The sequence below is a fragment of the Gavialis gangeticus genome, unplaced genomic scaffold, assembly GCF_001723915.1.
Source record: "Gavialis gangeticus isolate Ggan-Ray unplaced genomic scaffold, GavGan_comp1, whole genome shotgun sequence".
NCBI lineage: Eukaryota > Metazoa > Chordata > Crocodylia > Gavialidae > Gavialis > Gavialis gangeticus.
This window is the reverse complement of record NW_017729004.1, coordinates 18,444,517-18,452,261: the sequence shown is the minus strand read 5'-3', so window position 1 is coordinate 18,452,261 and position 7,745 is coordinate 18,444,517.

The window sequence follows — 7,745 nt, the reverse complement described above, 5'->3', positions numbered from 1 at the left end:
GGCAGGATTCACGGCGGAGCGGCCGCGACTTGCAGGGGGAGCGAGCCCGCGAGCCCCTGCCTGCCCCGGACACAGCCCCGCACCGCGGGGAGGGCAGAGCCCTGCCCTAAGGGCCCCCGCTGCCGTTTGCTGCGGGTGCCTCACCCTGCCCCCCCTGGAGCCCGCACACGCTCAGAAGCAGGCTGCCGGGCTAATTTGAGCCAAAGCAGAGGGGTCAGGGATGGTTTGGGGGGCACTGAGGCCTTTCCCAGGCTGAAGTAAGGAGACATTTCAGGGCTCTGGAGTTTGGGGAGACACCTGGAGCAGTGCAGCAAACCCTGGCAGAGGCACTGGGGTGAGGACAGGGTAGGGCCGGGGCTCTGGACTCAAGGTAGCAGAGAGGTGACCTGAGAGAGGTGCTGGCTTGGTCCTGGGGCAGGCCTGGGCAGGGTTTGCCAGGGGGCAGGAGCAGATCGACAGGCAAATCCAACGGCCTACCAGCCGTGGTTTGTAGGGGCAACGCAGGGGCGGGAAAGGCCAGAAAAGCTACTGGAAATGGAGGATGTTTTGCAGACGTGCTTGACCAGCACCGTCCAAGCCGTGTTCCCCTTCTGCCGCCCCAGCGAGAGGGAGCGCGCCCATGTAGGCCCCATGTGCCGGGGCCGGCGCCTGTGCTGTCCCACGCTGCAGGAACAGTGAAGTAGAAACCACGGGTCGCTCCAGACCCCTCAGCTCGGGGCTGCCATGCTGTGCTCACACTGAGCTCTCATTTCTTCCCGCACTGGGCAGGCAGTTGGGTCCTGGACCTCGCTCCCTACTTTGGAAGGGGATTTATCTACCACTTCGCTTTCAGTTAAGTAGGATTTTTTTTAAAGGCTTATTGCCAGTGTGACTGTCTCTCAAAGTTGCAGCAATTAACTGACCTTCTGGAGGTTGCACATTATACTCGTTATTGCGTACAGGATCACATTCAGGTTCTAGTTTTCTGAAAGGAGAAGGCCAGGAGCTCCCCTGCAACTTCTGCTCTCCCCCGAAAACCCCGGGGCTCGTGCGCTGTGGGAGCAATGCCGCAGTCAATACCGTGCTTTCCTTCTCTTCAGCAGCATTGCCTTTGCTAAAGGAACGATTTCTGAACTCTGCTTCTAACCATCGTGAGAAGTGCCTTGCACGGCCACCAGACGTATTTGTGCCATGCTGTAAGGGAAAAGCTGCTGTTAGCTGCTGCCTGCGTCTCCTGCTCTTCTCCCGTGTTGGTCATTAGTGGGACTGGCATCCTCAGGACGTCCTTGTGGCCAGGACTCCACTTGCACTCATGCTTCGACCTGAGTCATGGGGTTTCTCACAGTGTAGCACCTGCTCTGCCTCTGCCTCCTGATGGGAATATAGCTGGCTGGCAGGGTGCTTCCATGTGCTAGAGCTCTTTTCCTTTTGTCCTGCGAGGAGGGTGGAGACAAGCCATTTGCTCTTGTTCAACCTTAAGTAGGGCTCCAAAATCAGACTGCTACAATCTCACCTGTGCATTGATTAAAAAAATGCACACACACATATGGAAAGACATTTCCTTCCTACTGCACAATAAATATTCAAAATCTTTGCCAAGCTCAGAGCCGGAGAGGAAAGCCGGTCTGGTTATCAGGGTACTGTCAGAGCCGGCTCCAAATTTCTATCTTTGCCACTGCCTTCCTGTGCGGTTGTGGGCAACTCACGTAAGCTCTCTGTGCCTCCTCCCATCCTCAGTGGTCAGATGGGACAATTATACTTCTCTTCCACCTTTTGGTAGCTCATTTAGACTTTCAGCCTTTTGGGAGGCGCCTGCCTTTTAATATGTGCCTGTACAGTGTCCAGCCTAGTGCGGTTCTGGTCTTAGTTGAAGCTTCTCAGGGATGCTATTTCATGGATGTAAGGAGCAGGCATCTGACACCTGCAGGAATCAGGACTTCATCTGCTCTGCCTGTCCTTTATCCTTCAAGTTGGGGGTATCTCCTCAGGGAACAGAGATCCTACAAGGATAGCACTGCAATCGGTGCTGTCCCATGCTTGACATCCTCACTCCCACCTTACGATATGAGATCTTTTCCAGTGTAGTGTCAAGCACAAGTCCCTCAGAGAATAGTAGCATCCCTAGGTGCTGAGTGACATTTACAATGAGGAGCACGTAGCTGGCATTCTGCTGCTTCTGTTTGGCACTTCCATTCCCCAAATCTATTCTCATATTCTTCTCCAAAGTGCAGCAGTCACATTGTCCTTGATATTTGGAGTGTGTGAGAGCGAGAGAGTGAGGGAGAGAGAAGAGGGGAAGAATGTGTGGGGGAGGATATTCCCCTCCTAAAATATGTGCATTTAAATTGTCCAAGGGAATTAATGACATTAGACTGCTTTGTTGTCAGGTTTCGCCAGTGTCATTCAGTAAAAAAATGCACATAACAAATGCCAGCCATACCAACCAGACATGCCATCCCAGCCTCCTGCTGCCAGAACAACTGTTCTAATGATAGTAAATACGATTACTCATTGTTTCTGTCGTAGACATCCGCACACTTGTACATAGGTACCTCTCATGCCCGTGCCTGAATGAGAGCCAGAGGTTTGGACCCACGTGCCACTGAGCACCTATAAAATATCCTGTCTGTTTATAAGTATAACTCATGCCCACCCATTTTTATTGAATCGAGTTGTAATGATGAATAAATAGATCATCCTTCGGACTGATTCCCTGCCGGCTCTGTGGGTATACACTGCACAGTGCAGCTTTGCTGAATTTCTAGTGCAGTGCAAATAGCTCAAGCCTCCTTCTCCTTCCATAACCCAATGGTAAACCAGGAGTCACTCCACTGAAGCCAGTGGGGTTACACTACTTGAAGCCAGTGCTAGAGGAGTGGTCCCCTTTTTAAGAATAACAATATGGTGTGGATTTAGGACATCCACTTTTCCCTCCCGTCCTCTCTTTATCCCTACCTTTCTTATAAAGAAACATACAGTGCATGCAAAAGGACATTACATATTACATTACATATTATATTATAGGTCAATAAATTATCATCTCTCTTATATATACTATCTTTATAAATGCAAATAGAGCTAGAGATATGGTCACATAAGCTACGTAAAAGAAACCTAAATGCACTTATTTAACCACAAGGAGTCATAAAATGCCATTATAAAGTCAGGTTAATAAACCAATTATTTTCATAGGGAAGTAATTGTGCCAGAGTATTAATGTTGTTATTATGACTAGTGGGAAGTGGTTTTATAGCAATGCCATAGAGCTCCACTTTTGAAGCAAGACCCACAGTAAGCACCATGCTGCCATGGAATATAAATGACTGTCCCATCCCCCAGAGAGCTCGTACTCAAGTTAATGGTACAGTGAAACCTGTTGTGAGATTCCCACAACTAGTTCAGGTATGGTAATGCCATCACGTTTTGTGCGTAGCAAGGATCTTTTCCATGAGATCCTGGATACAATCCAAATGAACCCATTCCTCCAGCTGAAGTCCCCCAAACTGGTCTGAATGTTAAGCCAAAACTCTGTGGTAAGGTCCCCCAAGGCAGGCTGCAGAAAGGTCATGAAATCTACAGATTGCGGTTATCCCATGGCAGTTATCTGATTTTCCAGAGGTGAGAACCGGACCTGAGTTTTCTTAATCTCAATCACTTCCTCAGTGCTATCTTATAGTTGAAGACCAAAAGGCCCTTTGTGAATATTAGCGCAATAAGCTTCATGAAATAAGCCTCATAATGTTATTATCCCCATTTTACAGGTGAGGAAACTTTGGTGCAGAATACTGGTTTACCCAGAGATTCCAGATCTCCTGCCTCCCCAGTAATCAGCACTGACTGCATTATGTAGCCAGTCTGAGCCTGCGTTCTAGAGCATGCCAGTAGGTGCCCAGACAGAAAGGAACTAGAAAGAATTTGGGGCACTTCCAGTGGGAATAGTTAAAAAATTATATTGGTCTGTACTTTGAACTCCCATCACTCCCTATCTTCTTCTGTAATAATCAGGGATAGATCCCTATACTAAACATGATTTTTACATTAGAGGGATTCTTCTCAGGCTCTCTTTCCCCAGGGACCATGAGAATATGATTGGCTTTACAAGCAGCACCCACTTATTGATCTCCTGTCTAAAAATATTTCAATAGGTGCACCTGTTCCAGGTCAAAACATTTCTGCTGGTGAGTGCCCAAACCTGTACAGCGGAAGAGCTATTTTTCAATACTATACACTGCAACAAAGTGTGCCCGGTAAAATACAAATCGCATTTCTACAGGGCTTTACCTCTTCAGAACACTGCACAAACACTAACTGAGCAATCCTCAACATGTTCCTGGGAAGTCATATTTGACTGGTCCCATTTTAGAGTTCAGGACACAGATGCAGAGAGGGGTTTCGCCAGAAGGCTGCCACAGTGCCAGAACTGGCATTGTGGAGTTGCTTACCTCCAAGTCCCTGCCCAACCTGCTAGATACTGTTATTGGTAGTTATTGTTTATTGTATACTTTTACAGTGCTTTGCATCCACAAGGACATCCCTTCTCTACGAGAAGTACTGGAGTTCTCTCCCGTACCTATCCTGGAGTGTGGGCTAGAACGAAGTCACAGCAAACGACCCACCTGCCCTTCATTATCACTCCCAATGCTTGATTTGTAGGAGAAAATTCTAGGACTATTAGCAGCGTAGTCACAGTTACAGAACGCTTTCTGTTCAAGGCTGCAAAGTACGTTGCAGACATCAGTTCTTACAGCATCCCCAGAGGAAAGGGGAACAAATAATGCAAGGTCGATTTAGTGGAAGAATTTAGCTTCTTTTGGGGCTTGGGTGATGTTTCATTGCTAAGGAGAGAGTCAGAACAAGACCTATTGAATAGAGTTAAGGCCAGTGCCCCACTATGAGCTGAAGTGAGTTATAATCAGAGCCTACGGCTTATGTGGGATTTAGCTGTTGCACGGGCCTGTGTGTGGAGAAATTCTAAGATAGTTCTCAGTCCATAGAGGCTTGGCAAGAAGTTCCTTGGGAGGATTTGGTATTTCAGACTTTGAGCTGCATTGCTTAGTTCTGATTGGACGCAGAGGTCGTGGCATTCACTCTCTTCCCTGACTGCATGGATTTTACTCTTACAGTAAGGGAAACACAGTTCAAATTTCAAGGAATATTTTTTTTTAATGTTTGCTTAACGTTTCTCTTGTTATGAATGTTCCAGCCAAGTATTTAATTTCCTACCCTGTCCTTTCTATGACAGTACCCAAATAGAAGAGGCATGAGCACTCCCAAAGCAAATTCTATCTTTTATTTGAGTGAATATTCATGGATATTTTCTTGAGATATTTACCCACTTCAGCTTCAAGGGTTGACAGAGTAGCTAGATTTAGATTTGCAGTCGACTGGTTCTCTTTCTAGGTATAACCTTTACAGGACATGTCCAGATGCAGAATTTATGCTCTTTTAAGACCTTATGCTATTTTGATATTCTCAGCTATGTGAAAAGCCTGCCAGTAAATTAGCAGAGTGAAAGGGATACTTATGCAACTTTAGAATATTATGTACCATTATTTCATGTCAAACACAGTTTTATGGGTAAACACACTTCAGATGCAAGCAGCTGATATTCCTTGCCTGAGACGCTTAGAGATTCAGAAAACATATGTCCACTTGCTGATTCATATGATTGTATATACAAGTGCCATCCAGCACAGTCCATCAAATTCAGACTGAAAAGGTAGGAATTAAGGGGGCTGGGCCTTGTGAAGAACTCAACTCCTATGAAAAGATGTACCTAGTTGGTGCCACTATTATTAGCCAGAGGAAGTGAAAAGTGTATGTCACTTCAATCAAGGCAGTCCATTTGCCAACAGAAGGGATCTGGAGTTGATGGTAAAAATGAGCAAGCTTTACACCAATCCGTGAGTTACGCTTTGGGATATACAGCTGTGCTCATATTAGGTATCTCTAATACCGATGCACACACTGCAGTACACTGATAATATTCTCAGTAGAAGTTGAGAGCTGAGCAAGTTTTAGCATGTGCAAAATATGGTTGTGTAAGCCTCACCTCTCCTTTGCTTGCTCAGCTTGGATGATGTGCATGATAACATTTTGTGCTTGCAAAAGTGTGTGCACATGTAAGACCTATATTGTGAAAAGGTAGTCCTGTAAGTCTTATATGTCACCTCACTGATGTGATTTACTGTTTTTTTCAGTTATGAGATGGACAATTTTAAACTCCTTTTGTCTCTGCAGTGTTTTCTTCTGTTGTTCTGCAAGCTCTCTAGGCAATGGTGGGGCAGCATGTATGACATCTTGCCATGCTTCCACAGAGTATTGTTTTCCCCACTTATGGGTGTATCATTATAAATGTATTGAGTTTTCTTACATGGAAGATTCCACTGAAACATGATCAGAATATTTTTGGCCTCTTTTCTTAGGCTTGGGAATGGAATGGCAGGTACATGTGGGAAAAATCACCAAGCTGGGGCCTGATCTTGCGGTTGAATATTCTGGGAGCAGAATATTCTTTTGAAATAGTGCATGTATCGCACATGAGAATGTATCACACATGTTCAGCACAGGTACACATCACACATGGGCTTAGTGCTGTCACTCTGCCTTCTTCTACATATACTTTGCCAGGTGAAGAACATAAGCATCATAGTTTTTCCTTACTGTGCAATGTATCAGGTCAAACTGCAATGCCATGATGTGCCAGTGCTCTAAGGCAGCCCGAAACCAAGAAAGAATGGCCTTTTTAAATTTTCTCCTTCTTATACAGCTGAGATTTTCTGATGATTGTACAGAGTATAGAAAGGAATCCTTGAAACTGGGATGTGTGGCAACTGGCTGCTTCATATACTGTTCAAAAGGACTGAATCCTGCTCCTAATTATACTAGTGTAAATCTAGCTTCACTCTTTTGGGTTAAACTCTACCCTCCATTAAACCTGAGCCATTCCCTTGCACTCAGCAAAGTTTTACACTATGACTGAGGACATACTTTAGTTTATTGACCCTAATGGCATCACACTGAAGTGACACAGGCCTAAATAAGAGTAATAGTTGGCCACATGCGTGCCAGTGAAATCTAAAAAGCATAACCTTGAAATTACAAATAGGAAGGCTCTCCCCTTAACTGAGAAGAGTACAAGAACCATTATAAAAACAGACTACTGGACTAGCTCAGAGGACCCTAGTGACATTATTATAAGCGGTAAAGTGTTTTGGAACATCCCTGAGGACTCGCGTAGGGTTGGTTTTATTTTAAGTAAGTGACAGTCCAAGTTATTGCCATTAAAGCCCCTTGCTTTAGCTGCTCTCACTGAGGAGACGGAGGGTGCTGGGAATATTGTAGGTTTAGAGATGAGAGACTCCAATGTGGCCTTAACAAAAGCAGCCAAAGAACATTCAATCAGGGAAAAATTAGGGCAAATATTTATAGGATCTTTTAAGGGAAGGGTTGTTTGTTTCATGTTGTGCAGACCCAATCTTCTCGGTTTGTTTGCTGCTTTGCTTATTGGGGTGGCTGGTGGGGGGCGTTGGGGGTGGAGCAGTTTGTTCAGCTTTAAAGACATCCTCTGGCATTTTCTAAAGCCAAAATCCCTTCCAGAAGGGGAGGAGAAGATTGATTTAATTTGGTCGGGGTGTGGTGGGTGGGTGAGGGAGAGGAGAACAGAGTGTACTGCTGTTGCTACTGCTGCTGGCTGTTGCTAGCCCTGAGCTGAGGAGGAGGAGGTCAGTAGGTCTCTGGGTGTTTGATCTGTCCTGATCCCCCTT